Here is a 17,354-nt window from a genome sequence, read left to right as displayed (position 1 = left end):
CTCCTGCCTCTGCTTCCCAGCACAAACCTGTTCCTCACGTGTCCATGTGTGTGAGCCGTGCCTCTTGTTTCTAGTAGAACTGGGAGTAACAGTAACCTTTTCTTTCAATGGTATTGACCTGTCCATGTAGTCATTCACTCATCCACACAAATGAAGACCCAGACCCAAACAAACCTTTCCCTGCCTCTTTTCGTACTTGGCACCCTGCGATCCCCATCACTTAACATTCAACCCTGGTGTCTCTTTGTGCCCTGTACCCCGCCAGGACAGATCCCGCTTTCTTCCTCATCCCACCCCCTTCTCTGATGCCTTCTCAGCTCAGGGAAAGACACAGGACATACTTCCAGCATCCCTGTCCCCTGAATTGCAACATCGTCACTGTGAAAACCACCTCCAGCCTTGCTGCATCCCACCTGTGCTCACCTCCTTGACTCTGTGGGGCTAATAGAGATTGGTCCAACATCACGCTCAGTTCTTTCCGTCTGCTCTGGCTCTCTCTGCCTTTCTCTTTCTCTGTGACCTTAAACAAGGCACGCAAATGTTTCACCTCCTGCTGGGAGGCAGATGAAAAATGTTCCACTTCACGGGGGATTTGCGAGGACTCGTGACAAGTTCCTGAGGTGTTTTTGAGAACCTGCCTGGTCTCAGGCAGAGGAAGCAGCCTTGACAGCGTGGCTGCGCATTATCATCGTAAACATGGCAGCGCGTAACAAGCTCCTGTGACTGGGCTTTTGAAACGACTTCCTCAGGGTAGGAACGGACTGAGATGAAGCTGTGGTGTGGTCAGCTGTCACGTCAAAGGCGGCCATAATGCAAGGAGCTGGTAGCACTGTGTTCCGTCTTGTGTCCACAGCGCTGCGAACATAAATGTAGCAGTTCCTTTGTTCTGAATGTCTCATTTAGAGGCTTTCATGTAGGAAATCCGATGGTTAATATAGGCAAGAGCTCATATGAGTACTTTTTTTTTTATGGTAAAGACGTGATCTATGAGATTTCAGACAAAAGTTTCTCTTAGGTTGTTTGGTTGAAAGAAGTAACTTGCTCATTTATATCTGTAACGTTTCCTGTGACATACAGTCAAACCCAAAATATATTGTATAGTCAAAATGTGGTTGAAGGACACTAAGAAAAGCAGATGATGCTACCCAGAAGGTCCATCTGGGTGACTTGCAATATACTATCTTCAGCAGGAAGAAAGATTACATCCACCGTGGCAGAGAGCATAAGACAGTTTTCAAATTGGAATCAGGAATGAGTCCAAGAGGTTTACAGGGCTGTGGCTGACGGCACCCTCAGCCCAAATCTTGAGAGCGGTGGGGTGGTCAGGAAGTTGAGGCTGGCAGGCCCCAAGATCAATCATCTGCTTCTGTTCCTTATTACTCTTTACCATATTACTTCACATAATCAACCTAAATAAACAAAAATGGCAGAAATTAGCTGCCATGGTTTGAATGTTTGTGTCCCCCTGCATCTCAGATGGGGAAATCCTAACTCCCCCACAGATTGATATTAGTAGATGAGGCCTTTGGGAGTTGCTTAGCTCATGAGAGTGGAGCCCTCATGAATGAAATTAGTGTGCTGATAAAAGAAGTTCTAGAGAGATTCCCTAGCCTTTCCACCATGTGAAGACACAGAGAGGAGGGGCCAGTTATGAATCGGGAAGAAGCCCTCACCAAAACATGACTATGCAGGTGCATTGATCTTGGGTTTCCCAGCCTCCAGAGCTGTGGGCAATAAATTTATGTTGTTTATAAGCTACCCAGCCCGTGGAATTCTATTATAACAGCCCAAAGAGACTAAGATATCAAGTAAGATACTTTCTTCCTATAACCTTGAGCTGGGTAGATAAGCTCATTGACAGAGGAAGATACAAGGGAGGAAATTCAGAAACGTAAACAGTGAAGTCAAACTAGCTCCGACTGAAGTCATTTCCCTCAGGCAGGACAAGCTCCCTAGTTGATTATAACCTGACAAAATTCCTTAAAAGAAATTAAAAGAAACCCACCATGTGTGTGTATAGATCCCAGAGAAGCACCTAGCCTCCACTCCATGAGCACCATTTTAGAAAATGTTTTATTTTTTGCTCTTCCTTTTTCCCCCCTCTTGTTCTCTGTCCTCCCCCATGCTCAATTTTCTCAACATACAAGTGAGACCCGGGGCAGTCACAGCTTTTGCTTAACACAATTTTATGTCACTCAGAGGTAACAGGGGCACTCGTTTCTAGCATGCTCCAGGGGAAAGTATTTTACTTGGTCTTGACAGTAGCTCAGCAGTGCATTGAATTCCCTCTCACAGACACATAAGGACCTGCAGCCAGGTCAAGTGGTGACATGTGTCACTTGCACACAGAGGTGTGTGCAGCCAGGATGGTCTGAGAAGCAGCCTCATGGAAAGAAGTCAATCAAATGTGACTAGACCATCCAAAGGAAGCATCAGCCTGAGAGGCTGACCAGAGAGGGTGTGTCCAGGCACATTGGACATAATTGGAGCTCATTGGACATAATTGAAGAAGACTAGCTTAGGAGGAAATTTAAAACAGGGTAGGTTGAGGAAAGAGCCTGACATAAGGCTGGCTCTATGTCTGCTCTCTGAGGAATTCTGGCTATGTCTCAACCTATCTAAACCTCAGTTTCCTCATCATGGACACGATGACAGCTTCTACCTCAGATGTTATGAAGTGAAACGTGATGATGTATGCAACACACTTAACACAACACGTGCACAGAGTATAGGCTCGTTCTATTCCAGCTATTAGAATTACCAAAACTATTATTACCATCGCTATTTACCCTAAATGAAGGGGAGGGTGGCTGTGTCCCCTTTCATCGGGTGTCCATAAACTTGGTGTGGCAAGGAGGGTTGAAAGAAATCCTATTTGGACAAATACAAGGTCCCAGCACGTGCTGACTTTCATCTGCCATCCCCATATCAAAAACGAGGAGATGGAGGTAAAAGGAGATTACAAAACTTATGCAAGTTCATGTAGAAAAATAGCAGAGTTCAAATTCAAGCTTGAGTAGTTTTCTCTGTCTTGATAGCTAAACATTTCCAACATAACCCTTACCTTCTTAGAGTCATCCACACGCATTACCAGAACTTCCCCGGTTATGGCATTTCCCTTTTCGGTGTCTATCTTGGTCCTCTTCTCACCCTAATAAACTGCTGCTCAGTCTTCAGGTTGTAGCTCCAATGTTATCTTCTTGGGGACTTATGAGGTCTTTTCTAAGACTACCAGGAAAGGGGGTCTCTCCCACCATTGGACTCACACTGGATTTGGGGTTTCGTTGAAGATACGGTCCACTCATTTATGCCAGCACTCCTAACCTGGGGTCTATGGCGGGGGCATCAGAGGGAGGTCTGTGAATCAGGCATATGGATGTGCATTTGAACGTACACTGGGACAGAAATGCACACACTACAGTAATTTTTACGTGATTTTTTCCCCCAAACACCTTAGTGAATACGTTATTTCTGTGTCTATTATGGCTGCTCCTATAGACATGCCCTGTATCCTCATCAGTGTTGGCATATGTCAGAACAGCTTTCCACTGGTAGGAATTAAAATATGTGCCCTGCCATTATGATGATGAGCATCTGTCTTTGTTTACATCAGGATTGGCTTAAGTTAGAAAATGTCAAAGAAAATAATAAGGAAGAAATACCAAATATTTTTTGGCTCTGCTTCCTCCTACGTGTGACAGAACACCACAGCCTGAGTTGTTTTGGCAGGATGACTTCTTGTCAGTGGAAGGAACGTGAAACCAAAAATGCAGGACTAGTATCTCATAATTTTTCTTCCAAAAATTTGCAAGCGTAGATCTTTTCTAAGAAAAGAAGACTAGGGTTGAAAAGGCAAGACTTTACCAAAATTGGGTGGGCCCTAATGAATCAGCCTGCTCTTAAAATAACAACAAAGTAAGTGGTAAAATCTGGGTACCCCCAAAATGGTCAAGTTAGTATATGGTTTGGGGCAAAGGAGACAGGTTAAAGCAGTACCTCCAAAAAAATGAAATTATTCCATGATGGTCGACTTTTTAAAAATAATGTTTTGAGGCATCCAATGGAGGAATTGGAAGCTGCTTTATGCAGCCAGCTGATGCCTTCAAAAATAAACTCCTATTTAGCAAGTCCATTCAGAAATTTCAAATCCATCAATATCTTTGAAATGCTGAGAAGTTTCTTCTGCAAATATAACTCGTTGGGCACTTTGTGAATAGACAGAACATCTGTGGTGCTTGTGACACAGCTTAGAGGAAGAATCTTTATGCAGTAAGTTCTACACCCATTGCTTTCTCTGGCCCTGCTTGTCTATGGTAAGGTATCAACTTTGTTAATGCTGGTGCCTTGAATCATTGCCTTTTCAAAATGTTTTCTCATGAAATGAAAGCAGAATATGAACTCCTTCTCTTTTACAAATCTGTGATACAGAAATATGCTGACAACTTGAAACCCCGCAACTCTTTAAAGTACTTCTGATCAGACAACCTGAAAATTGAAACATGAACTCTTAATCTTCCCTCTGCTGACATCAACAGCATTCCGTTGCTGAAGACGAAACTCAGTGATGTGAAGCCGGTGGAAATTAAACAACATAAATCCACTATCCACGTCAGATAATCTTGGAATATCTTGGCGTTCTCTTATGATAAGCCCACTGTGTCTTTTGTGAACATGAACTGATTCTGTTTGCTACAACATGCCATTGTGAGCGCAGCTTTTCAGGCTGTGTTCCCGTCAAAGCAGAAAGTCTACAGAAAGGTACCTAGACGTCACGCCAGACACTATTCAGTAATTTCAGCTTCTCATTCAAGCCATGGGAGAGATGCCTTCTCATTGAAGTTTATTTTTTAGCAAAGACAAACTTTATGGTTTAATTTTATTTGCGCACATTGGATTTCTTTCTTTCCTTCTTCCTATTTTTTTAGAAACTTGCCTGAAATTAATTTTGCATGTAAAGGAGGATGGAAAAGGCACAATTCTTTATAAAAGTGTTTTGATCTAATGCAACAAAAGCAGCTATATACATAATTTTGTTTTTCGTTGTATATAAATATCTCTGAGAAGAAAAGCTAGCTTTCACCAGATTCCCAAAGCCTCTATGATACAAAAAGGGTTAATAATAGCATGAAGTTAAACATATCTTGAGGTCAGAGAATCTTTATAATCTGCCCCCCTTTCCACAGCACCTGGGAGAGTGACTGCAATTAATGCCCAGAATGTTGGTCATGGTAGTTATGGTTTTCCCATTCCCTAAAGGATGTTGACCACAAGAGACAGAGTTGGCTGAATGAGCAGGTACACTCATGAAAATTAATTTTAAAACTGAGTGCAAATCTCTATTCCTCATCAAGACAAGGAAGAAAGCTTCTTTATTAAATATCTTATGGCCTGGAAAAGGAAAATCTGACTGGGAGGATGTAAAATGAAAATTTGTTTCCTTTCGTTGATACTACAAAATGGTGGGGGAGAATATGTTTTTTTTTTTTTTTTTTACTTGTACTGCATTTCCATACTGGATTCAAAGTCAAAGTCTTTAACAATTAAAGTAAACATCATTAGGATATTGATATTTTCGTGGGCCATATTATGTCCCTTCGAAATTCATATATTGAAGTCCCACCCCAGTACCTCGGAATGTGACTTTATTTGTAGACAAGGTCCTTGAAGAGGTATTCGAGTTAAAATGAGATCACTAGGGTGGCTTCTAATCCAATATGACTAGCATCCTCACAAAGAGGAAATTTGAACACATACAGGATGGATGGAAGACACGGGGAGAGGATGGCCATTTACAAGTCAAGGAGAGAGACCTGGAACAGACCTATCTCTTATGCCCCTTGGAGGAAACGAATCCTGTGGACTCCTTGACTCGGGACTTCTATCCTTCAGAACTGTGATAAAATACATTTCTGTTGTTTAAACCACCTACTCTGCAGTGCTTTGTTAGGGCAGCCTTAGCAAGCTAGAACATATATACAGAATAAATCCCAGGAACTCCAGACAAAGACCATGAAAATAGGCTAGGGGGACCCTGGAAGTAACACTGAACTGGGACACAGAGGCAGATAGGATTATTAATCCCTATGACCACCGCCTAAGGAAGGAGAAAGCTCTTCAGCTCTAACATAGATCAGCAGCTCAGAGCTTCAAAGTTTTAAGTTCTTCCATCATACTTTAAGTCTATCAGATAACGTGATGCCTCTGGTATAGGAGTCAAGATTTGAGTGTCTAATTAGTAATTTTTTTTTCATGCACAGAAGTGTAAAATGTAAAATCTCAATGTGAGGGGTAGAGGAAGAGGAGGAATTATAAAAGCAGCCTGAAAAGTAAATCCTTACTTTATTGGGCTCCGGCTACAATCGACTTGGCTAACCTGCTTCTGCTTTTTGCACAGCACGTCTTCAGTTGCTTTTCTCTGCCCCTATTCCCACCTCTGGAGGAACGTGGGTGTTTCCTGGCTCCTCTCCCTTTATACCCTCTCATGGTTTCAGGTATCACCTTAATGGCCTTGGACTCCTGTTGTCCTTCAGGCTTGAGTTTGCATCCTGGCTGTGCCCTTTACTTCTCGTGGGTTGCTTTGGGCAATCTGATCAGCCTTCCTGAGGTCTGAGTTTCTTTAGATCGCGACAGTATCACCATCACAAGGTGTTATGGAGTGTGAGCGAGAAACTGCCTCTAAGCTCTCAGCATAGGTGTGGCCCAGAGCAAGTGTGCAATAAATGAGAGCTGAATTAAAAATAACAACAATACAACAAACCGGTATATGGTTCTTACTATGTGCCCAACACTGATCTAAAAGCTTTACATGTATCGACTCATTTAATTCTCACAACAGATGAGGAAACTAAGGCACAGAGAAATTAAGCAACTTGCTCAAACTCACACAGTCAGTAAATGATGGTTCTTCATTACTCAGGTAGTCTGACTCCAGACACTATCTTCTCAAAATATTAGGCATACTGTATCTCTCCGACTATTATTATTATTTGTTAATGACACAGCCCTTCTTTTCTCCCTTGAGCTTCCAAATCGTATGGCTTAAAAACAAAAATAAAGGGGTGCCTGGGTGACTCAGTCAGCTAAGCGTTCGACTTCGGCTCAGGTCAGGATCTCATAGTTCATGGCTTCGAGCCCCACATCAGATTCTGTGCTGACAGCTCAGAGCCTGGAACTTGCATTAGATTCTGTGTCTTCCTCTCTCTCTGCCCCTCCCCTGCTCTCTCTCTCTCTCTCTCTCTCAAAAATAAATAAACATTAAAAACTTAATAAAAACAAAAATGAAAACAACAACAACAAAACTCTCTGGATACCTCACAGCCACCTCAGATGCAACATGCTCAAATGAATCCCCACACTGCTCACCATCCCTGCTCCTTTCTTGGGAGTGGATGGCGTATAGCCCAGCGAGAAACCTGGTGTCACATCAGATTCCTTGTTTTCCCTAACCTTCCCACACCCCAGCAATCTATTGATTTCTATTTCTATCCTCTTCTCTCCATCCCTAAAACTTCCCTTGAAGTTCAAGACGTCATCGTCTCTGCTCTAGATAATAGCAACAGCCTTCCAACTGGTTTTTCTGCCTCTAGGCTCAAAGAGCCCATATCTCCTTACCTCACCTTCTCCACGGATTTGTTTTTAAGTTTATTTATTCATTTTGAGAGAGAGGAAGAGAGAGAGAATCCCAAGCAGGCTCCGCAGCACTGTCAGCACGGGGCCCCATGTGGAGCTCCGGTCATGAACTTTGAAATCGTGACCTGATCTCCAACAGTTGGACACTCAGTTGGACGCTCAGCCGACTGAGCCACACAGGCATTCTCCCCAGATGTAAAATACAAATCTGACCGTTTCAGTGCTGCCTAAAGGATTAATTTGGGGTTCATTAGCATAGCCCAGAAGACCCTCATATATGACTGCTATCTACCTCTCCAGCCTCAACTCCCCCTCCTACCAAGTCCCATACCTCCCTGAACTTGACTCATCTTCTGTTGCTCTCTTCATGCTGCTATCCTTCCATCCCTGTCTCAGTCTCTGATCACTTACTTTCCCACCATCTCTCTTTCTCTCTCTGTCTCTGTCTCTCTTTCGGTCTCTCTCATACACCATGTTGTTTCACGACTAGTATATTAGAGCCTACATTTTAAAAAATTGCTCAGCTTATCCACCGGGAATACATAAAACAATCACAGGAAGATATGATCACTAACTTTCCCACCCACCATTTCTCTCCCTGCCAAAATACTCACCAAATTAAATTTGTTACTTGAAGAAAAATAAAACCGCTTGAAAATCAGTTTTATAAGTAAGCAAATTTTTAGAACATCATCTCTCAAAGACATAAAACTTCTAAAGCAACCACACACCAGCCATTATTTATATTCTGTTTTTAGCATCTTAATACCTCATGTTCTATCTGAAAGATAAAATGACTGGTTTTCTCCTGGTGACATAATGGACTAGCATGTGACCAGTTATCATTTCTCTTCTCTGAAACCAAAAGCTTCAAGGACATAGAGATGGAATTGTTGAAAAGGCCTTGGGATTGACACGGTTATGCGCCTGCCCCTGCTGCTGAAAATGTACAGTTTGTCACTGTGTGTCACGAACGTCAGGATGAGGCAAACTTGTGGTAGCCTATCCAGTCTCCCTCTTTCTTTGAATGCCAGTTCCCCATTTAATCCATAAAAGTTACATATTGAAAGTACAGATGAAACTGAGTGCCCCTTGATCACCTGTGCTCTGGGTCGAGCACTCAGAAAAATTCTCAGTAGTTGGTAGATGGTGCTGCGGAGTAAAAAGAAGAAATCAGAAGCAGCCCTAAGTTCTACGTACCATTATTTCATCTCCTAACCTGAGGGGAGAGCAGTATTGTGTAATGGCAGAATGCACAGGCTTGGAAGTCAAAGTCACCAAGGTCTTCTTTGCAGCTGTACCTATGTGACGATGGAGAAGCACTTAATCTAAGGCTCTGTTTCCTCATGCGAAAATAAATAAATAAATAAATAAATAAATGGGAAGTTGTGTGTAAAACATATAATTAAATATTGAATAACAAATGGAAGCTCTTCTTATTTATGAAGAGTGATCGGGCAGTGATTGACAATTTCAGGAAAGCTAGTTCTTAACATCCAATGGGAATGATACATTACTAAAATCTTTAGTCACTGAAATCTCTCACCATTCAAGGATTTAAGTTCTGTATATGATGCAGAAAGTATGCCTTTGGCTGCTCAACTTTCAAAAATATGTATATACTACATACTATAATCTTAATTATTTTTTCTACTTTTATAAAATGACTAACCCAGAAATCTTTTCTCTGATCTTCAATTAAGAGAAAAATAAAGTAATCCATAATGATATGGTCTCCAAAAATTACATAATTATATATTAACCCAAGCCCATCCTTGTCCTTATATCTATTATTTAGGATTAGCAAGTTGGTGTGGGGGAAGAAATATATTTCAGTAAAAACTGTATGTGCTACCTTCTACTCTGAAGTTTGTTATTAAAAATGTGTTGTAGTGATGAAATAATTGGAAACCAAGTAAGTGAACAAAGTTGGATTAACACAATGTGTTAAAACTTTATAGGGTCTAGTTAGAAACACAGCACATCAGTCAAAAGACAGAAACTCCTAGATGTATTAATTTTTTTCCGATAAGAGTTGTATATTGGCCTAATAACTCACTGTGCCAGAAGTAGGCAATTTGTTTCCAATCAAATAAAACCTACTTATCCTTTTTAAGTAAAGAACAATTATAAATACGTCTTATTGAATACAATACTCCTCGAAATGAAAATTTTAAAGCCAGTCTTAGATTCCAAGTGTAAACTCTAAATCATCTAATAGAGGGAAAACTCAGGATCTTATATAAAGCCTTCAGATAAATAACGATCACTTTCCAAGTACCTACCATTCTGATGACAAGCACTGCACTAGCTAACTTTTGTTTATTTTTTTCTAGTCTTTTCAAAAACTGGCTTTTCACATTTGAGGAAACAAAGTCAGAGAAGGCAAGGGACTAACCCAAAGTCAACAATTTGCTAATGTTTAAACTGGGATTAGCTTATTCTTATATCTTCCTACTAGGGGTTAGGCTTCCCATGAAAAACTGTCTTATTTTATTTAAAAGATACTTCTTACAAAAGAGTTATTTGCCAAAACTTCATATGGCTGTATAGCTCATGAAAACAATGAGATTCAGTGGGTAGAGGAATTTGTAGCTCTTCGTGACTAATGTACTTTTAAAATATACTAACGATCATTAAAGCCAAATACCCCATCAAAAATAATAGGCAAAAGAAATAAAGTGTTCTTTTAAAACCTGGTCTTTGGTTTCCTGTTTCATATTATAATTGGTTGATGTCTGAAAAAGTCTGTGTTCGTTTTCAGAAATGGCAACAATCTCCTAAAATAGAGTCTGGGCATAAATGAGAAACAAAACGAGCTTTACTCTTTAAAAAGAAAAAAAAAGAAATGTCTTGGCAAGAAAAAAGAATGCCCTTAACAAACTACGAAAAAGCATGAACTTCAGTATTTAAGAACCAAGTTTATGAATGATTGGTAACGACAGAACTTGACAATGCCCAGTGTTGGGAAGGAAAACTTTCTTTGTCTCATTCGCTATTGCTGAGTTCCTTCGTTGAAACAGACGTGTTAGAAGAGAATTCTGCAGTGTCTGTCTACATGGAAATGCACATACCCTTTGCATTAGCAATTCCACGTCAGCCTGGCAAAAGTGTGCCGATACATACACACACACACACATATACATACAAATGCTAACTACGTTTTTGATAGAGGAGACAAAATCTTGAGAAAATGAAATGTCCAACAATAAGAATTTGAAAAGAATTGCCAGACAGGGTACAGTGAAGCACATTGTGGTTACTACAGATACTCCAAATACATTGTCATGTGGGAAAAGCAAGTTGTAGACCATTGTGGACACCATACGCCTATTTATGTTAAATATATTGTTAAATTAAACAAAAATGCCCTTAGACTGATGTGGCTCTATTGCGGTGGCAGCCTATAGAGGCAAACCAAAATCTAAACCTACAAATGCCTCAAAGTCACAAAATTAAAACACTAGGGACAACGAGTCATAAACAGCCAATAGGCATAAAGCTTTAGCCAATCAATAATTTCCTTTCTTGCTTCCCTTCTTTTCTCTGTATGAGTCTTTCCCCTGGTCCTTGTCTGCGGAGCCCTCCTAACCACTTCTGGTTTGGTGCTGCCCGATTTGAATCAGTTTTTGCTCAAATAAACTCTTCCAATTTTTAATATGCCTCAGTTTATCTTTTAACAGTATACACGCACATTTGCTTTTACATTTCTAGGAAATTTCTGGAATTACATAGAAGAAACTGTAACCGGGAGTTATCACTGGTAGAGAGGGGAGGGAAGAGGACTTTTAGTTTTCCACTGTGTAATTTTGTATTATTTCACCATAAGCAGCAATGACTTTGTAAGAACAAAAAGGATTTTAGAACAACATAATATAAAAGACTGTACAAGTGATTCTATTTAACAAAATTATGAAGGGCACCTGGGTGGCTCAGTTTGTTATGCCATCAGCTCTTGGTTTCAGCTCAGGTCATGACCTCCCAGTTTGTGGGTTCAAGTCCTGCATTGGGCTCCACGCTGACAGTGTGGAGCCTGCTTGGGATTCCATCTCCCTCTCTCTATCCATCCACCTCCTTTATCAAATAAATAAACTTACAAAAAAAAATTTTTTAACGTTTATTTATTTTTGAGACAGAGAGAGACAGAGCATGAATGGGGGAGGGTCAGAGAGAGGGAGACACAGAATTTGAAACAGGCTCCAGGCTCTGAGCTGTCAGCACAGAGCCCGACGCGGGGCTCGAACTCACGGACCGCGAGATCATGACCTGAGCCGAAGCCGGCCGCCCAACCGACTGAGCCACCCAGGTGCCCCTCAAATAAATAAACTTTAAAAAAAAAGTTATTAGAGCTACAGGAAGTGAGGTCCCCACCTGCTAACATCCGGGATGGAAGTGAGCGTTGCTGGGGCCCGGATGTGAGGAGAAAGGGACTGACTGTAGGCAGAGCGTGTCTCCACCCAGCCCTTGGATTCCGCTCCTTCATTTCCAACCTGGAAGAAATTTACATCTATTCCCTGGACCATGAAAAGCTATGACAATCCCCCTGTGATAAAAACCACCAGATCAGAGCCTAAAGGATTCCTTACCCTCTTATCAAGTGCAGAAAGAATCATCCTGATGTCGAAAGCAAAATGGTTTCGACCATTTTGACTTGTCCCTTCAGTGCTCGCCACCAGGTACATCTGGCGAAATCAGTCATCATATCTTCAGCTATGACGATAAAAGTCATATTGAGCAGGATGTTGTCAACCAAACCAGGAACCTTGCTCTCTGGCTGAGAGCAAATGGCAGTGTCCTCCTTGGGATGGAGACTGGGATAAAGATCTGGGGGAAACAGACCAGCACCCCATTTGTCTGGGGGCACAGCCAACTATGTGGCAATAATAACCCTGCAAACAACATCGTTGTGGAACGTGAGAGTAACCTGGCTTCAGGCGTGCGTGCTCTCTCTGCTGAATGTTCTGCCATGGAAAAACAATGGAAATGTACAGCAACTGAAGATCTATCTCATCAAATGCCAGACCCTAGAAGTCTCTTGCTTCTTCCTGCTACCAGTGGGTTCTTCATTTTTTCCCCCTCCTAATCTAGTCATAGAAAGATAAACTACCTGTGACTTTAAAAAAAAATTTTTTTAATTATTGAAGCTTAAAAATGTGCAATAATAATTTGAATCATTTTGAGTACTTTTACAGCTCCATCTTGAATCAAATATTAAACAAAGTTTAGTCATACAGAGGTAAGATCTATCACAAAAAACTCCTTTTTCCTTACAGGAAATTTAATGCCTCAAAGAGTTTACCTTAAGACCTTAGTGACTTTGTACTATAACCTGTGAGTACACAGCAGATTGGATTTGACACATCCCAAACAATACCACCATTTTGAGGCTTCATCCTTTTTACTTCTTAAAGGAAGTCTGAGGCAAGAAGAGGCAATGACATTTGTGACATTTGTGACATCTGGGCAGATGAGTTTTTTTCTTCTCTCCCACCTTCTCTCTCCACCTCCTCCCTTCCCTCTCTCTTTGGTTGCAAACAGAGGAGAAAAAAACAAAGAGAAAACATATAATTATGATCAAAGAGAAAAGCATTTGTGTTGTTTTTTTTGTTTGTTTGGTTTGTGTTTGTTTTTGAGAAAAAGCACAAAAGGGGGAGAAGCAGAGAGAAAGAGGGAGACAAAGAATCTGAAGCAACCTCCAGGCTCTGAGCTGTCAGCACAGAGCCCAACGCTGGCTCGAGCTCACAAGCTGTGAGATCATGACCTAAGCTGAAGTCTAGATCGTGACTTGAGACAAGGTCAGATGCTCAACTGACTGAGCCACCCAGGCGCCCCTGCATTTTTTCAGTTTTTTATCGAGCACCTTCCCTGTACCAAGAATTATGCTATGTCACAGTATCCAAAGCACATACTTTGCCTTCACTGAGTTTAGCTGGGAGTGGGTGGAAGGGATATAGGCCAGAAGTCACTCTTCCATTGCAGTGCGAAGTTACATGGCAAGTAAATGTCTCATAGTCCTCAAATATCTACACAAAATAATATGTACTTAACTGTCCTCTTCCTTAATAGGTCAGACGCCATCTAAAGATCACTATTACTTTACCAGCAGCCCATTTATAGAAAAATTGGGGAAATTAATTTCTTTCATGACTACCTCATTAATAAAGATGAGCATTAAGGAAATATTTCTCATTTTGTGGACTTCTACTCTTTGTTTTGTCCTAATCGCTCCTATGGGATGTCATTTTTCCTGTTAGCCACTTTTATGTCAGCAAATGTTTGCTGTATTGAATCCAACAATGAATTCTCCTGGATGGATATATTTATCCCAAGTTCACTGCCAAGAGTTTTTTTTTAATTTTAAATTTTATTCTATTTTTTGAGAGAGAGAGAAAGGGGGCATGCGCATGTAAGCAGGGGAGGGGCAGAGGGAGAAGAAGAGAGAGAATCTCGTGTAGGCTTCATATCCAATGCAGAGCCCAATGTGGGACTAGATCCCATGGTTGTGAGATCATAACCTGAGCTGAAATCAAAGGTCAGAAGCTCAACGGACTGAGCCACCCAGGTGCCCCAAGAGCTTTTTTCTTTTTTAAACACCATTTCCTGTCTTCATCACTACTCAGCAAGTACCCTTAAATTACTACTCATGATCTCTTAGTAAAGTCTGCTTTCTTCCAACAATATAGAATGTATCTATAGAATAAACCAAACGGTCTACTTTATATCCGTACTCCTTTCCAGTTCACTTTCAAAAATAAGAGCAGGTACCTTCTTTAATAACTTTGAAACTAAGCCCTCTGCTGTACCTGTGAGACTGGTTTTGTATGACACTTGAGAGTTTAGGGATGCAATCTGTATCTAACAAATGAATTCCGCATCTTTTGAAGCTACTTTGCTCAATTCCTTTAGCATACTGTGTTAACAGGACGAAACTATGTTTCTATAGCTCTCCCATCTTTAAAATGTTTGTATATGCCACATTCTATGGACAATTTCGGTTGACATATCTATCATCCCTATCAGTGTGCAAGTTCCTGAAGAGCAGGGATACCATTTGTGTCTCAGATACAAACAGGATCCCTAGTGAAAATACGGGATCTAAGAGGAAATCCAACTTTGCTTCTGTAAACCTAATCGTATATAAAGTTGTGTATTACATAAATTGTTCCTGCTAACTCTCTTTTTCTGTTTAGTGGTCTCTTTTCTTACTGGGTTCATGGCCAAGTCTGCTATGGAAGAAGTCTACAGTTTTGACATTCCACTTGACAACAGCAATACAGATACCTTCCCACACCCAATAAAAACATATCCACCTCCTTCCTCCTACAGACACTTACACAATTAGTTCTGAGGCCAAATACTTTCTGTGTATTATATTAGTCAATCCTTTCAAGAATCCTAAAAAGTATACAGCATTGCCATTATATAGAATAGAAGGTTAGTTCCCTCAGGCTTGTATAGTGAGTAAATAAATGTTGGAGGCTGGGATTTGCCCTGACAACTGTCCAACTCCAGAATCCATGCCTTTTCCAACTTGTCTTGCAGCCTCCATTCTTTCTAAGTCCTGATCATCTGAAAGCCATTTATGTATTCTAAGTAAACTAGTCCATATAGAGTATCCTTCCCAGATCATTATCAAATTGTCTCTTTTCATGGTTTACTTATGAAAACATGGTTTTGACAATAGAATTGTGATTGGAGGCGAGAATAAAAGACAGAGCTAAGGAAAAGGGCAACATTGGTCCAAGAGGGCCTACGTTGTGAAAAGCGGCCATGACAACTCCCGCACTTAAAATTCTTTAGTGGTGGGGTGCCTGGGTGGCTCAGTCAGTTAAGTGTCCGACTTGTGATTTTGGCTCAGGTCACTATCTCACAGTTCGTGAGTTCAAGCCCCTCATCAGTTTCTGTGCTGCCGGCCCAGAGCCTGTTGGGATTCTCTCTCTCCCTCTCTTTCTCTCTCTCTCTGCCCTTCCCCTGCTCATGCATGCTCTCGCTTTCTCTCTGTCTCTCAAAATAAATAAAATTTAAAATATTTTTTTAAATAAATAAAAATTTAATAAAAGGACACTTTTAAAAATTCTTTCGTGGTTCCCCATTGGCTTTTATTTGTTCAATACATAATTAGTGGGTCCCTACTAAGTCCCAGCTACTGTTCACCAGAGGAAAGTAGACCAAACAGCTGCCCTCATGATGCTTACATTATAGGGAGGTGATGGAGAGTAAAAACAGATAAATGTAGCATACTGTGATAGGTAGGCAGGGAAAAACAGGGCAGGTTAAGAAGTCTGGGAGTGTCTTCCTTGTAAAGTCCAAACTTTCGTTTGGCAGACAAAAGCTTCCACCATTTGGCCATCATCCACTGTATGCCACGGTAAAAACTACACTCAGTCTTTCCGAAGTTCTTTTTGTCTTGTGCCCCCACTCTAACCGTCCTTCAGTCTTCTGAGTAGTGGACACATCATTTCTTTCATGACATCCTTGAATTTTTCCTCTGGCACCTCCAAATTCTTATTTGTATGCCAGAGCATGCTGAACTTCCATAATAGCATTTATCACAGACTGTGTTGTCATTTCCCACTGTCAATATCTGTCTTCTTCCAACAGACGACAAACTCACTGATGCAAGAGCCACGCTATTTCACCTTAAATCTGTGACACTTAATACCAAGCCTGGCAGGGAGTAAACATTCAGTAAATACTTCAAGAAGGATGGGAATGCATGCTCAGATGAAATAAGGCTGTTTAAGCACACAAGATTATCAAAGACCATCATGAATGAAAGAAAATAAGCCTATTGTTTATACTTGTACTGAATACCTATTAAACCATGTACTAAGTTGACAGGATAATCACTGTTTAAAGGTTACCTTTTTATAAAGCATAACTCGAACAAACTGTCAAGATGAAATGGCTAAAATCCGTAGTTCTGTCCTTGAGACAGACAAATACACTTAAGATATTACATTTTAAAAGATAAAGTTTATTACCAGGGCACCTGGGTAGCTCAGTCGGTTAAGCACCCGACTGTGATTTAGGCTCAAGTCATTATCTCCCCGTTTGTGAGTTCAAGCCCCATATTGGGCTCTGTCTTGACAGTGTGAAGCCTGCTTGGGATCGTCTCTCTCTCCCTCTCTCTCTGCCTTCCTGTGCTCTGTCTCTCAAAATAAATAAATAAAAACTTTTTAAAAAGATAGTTTATTACCATAATAATTTCTTGACATGTTTATTACAAATTACAAACTACTTATAAAGACATTAATTTGCAGTGAATTGGCATTATTTAAATCTTCACTTGTCTCAGTGGAAAACTGGCCTCTAAGTGTTATAGGCCTTACATTCAGTCTTTGACAGATTGAGCCAAGAATATAGCAGATACCTGTTACTTCTACATATACATTCTCTGTATGTAAGATATTTGCTATAGATTCATGGCAATTAGAAGATACAAAGTTGGGGGGCACCTGGGTGTCTCAATCGGTTAAGCATCCGACTTCGGCTCAGGTAATGCTCTCGCAGTCCGTGAGTTCGAGTCCCGCATCGGGCTCTGTGCTGACGGCTCAGAGCCCGGAGCCTGCTTCGGATCCTCTGTCTCCGGCCCTCTCTGCCCCTCCCCTACTCATGCTCTGTCTCTCTGTCTCTCTGTCTCTGTCTCTGTCTCTCTCTCTCTCTCAAAAGTAAATGAACACTAAAAAAAATAATAATAATACAAAGTTGGATATCATCTTACA

General features: G+C 40.9%; 1 pseudogene; it reads left to right on the top strand.

Annotated features, from left to right (window-relative positions):
• Positions 1 to 2,942: 2,942 nt before the first annotated feature.
• LOC101095969 lies at positions 2,943 to 12,731 on the top strand (annotated as a pseudogene).
• Positions 12,732 to 17,354: the final 4,623 nt, after the last annotated feature.

This window comes from Felis catus, chromosome A2, assembly GCF_018350175.1.
Source record: "Felis catus isolate Fca126 chromosome A2, F.catus_Fca126_mat1.0, whole genome shotgun sequence".
Lineage (NCBI taxonomy): Eukaryota > Metazoa > Chordata > Mammalia > Carnivora > Felidae > Felis > Felis catus.
The sequence above is the reverse complement of the archived record's forward strand: the minus strand, read 5'-3'. Positions and strand labels throughout refer to the sequence as shown.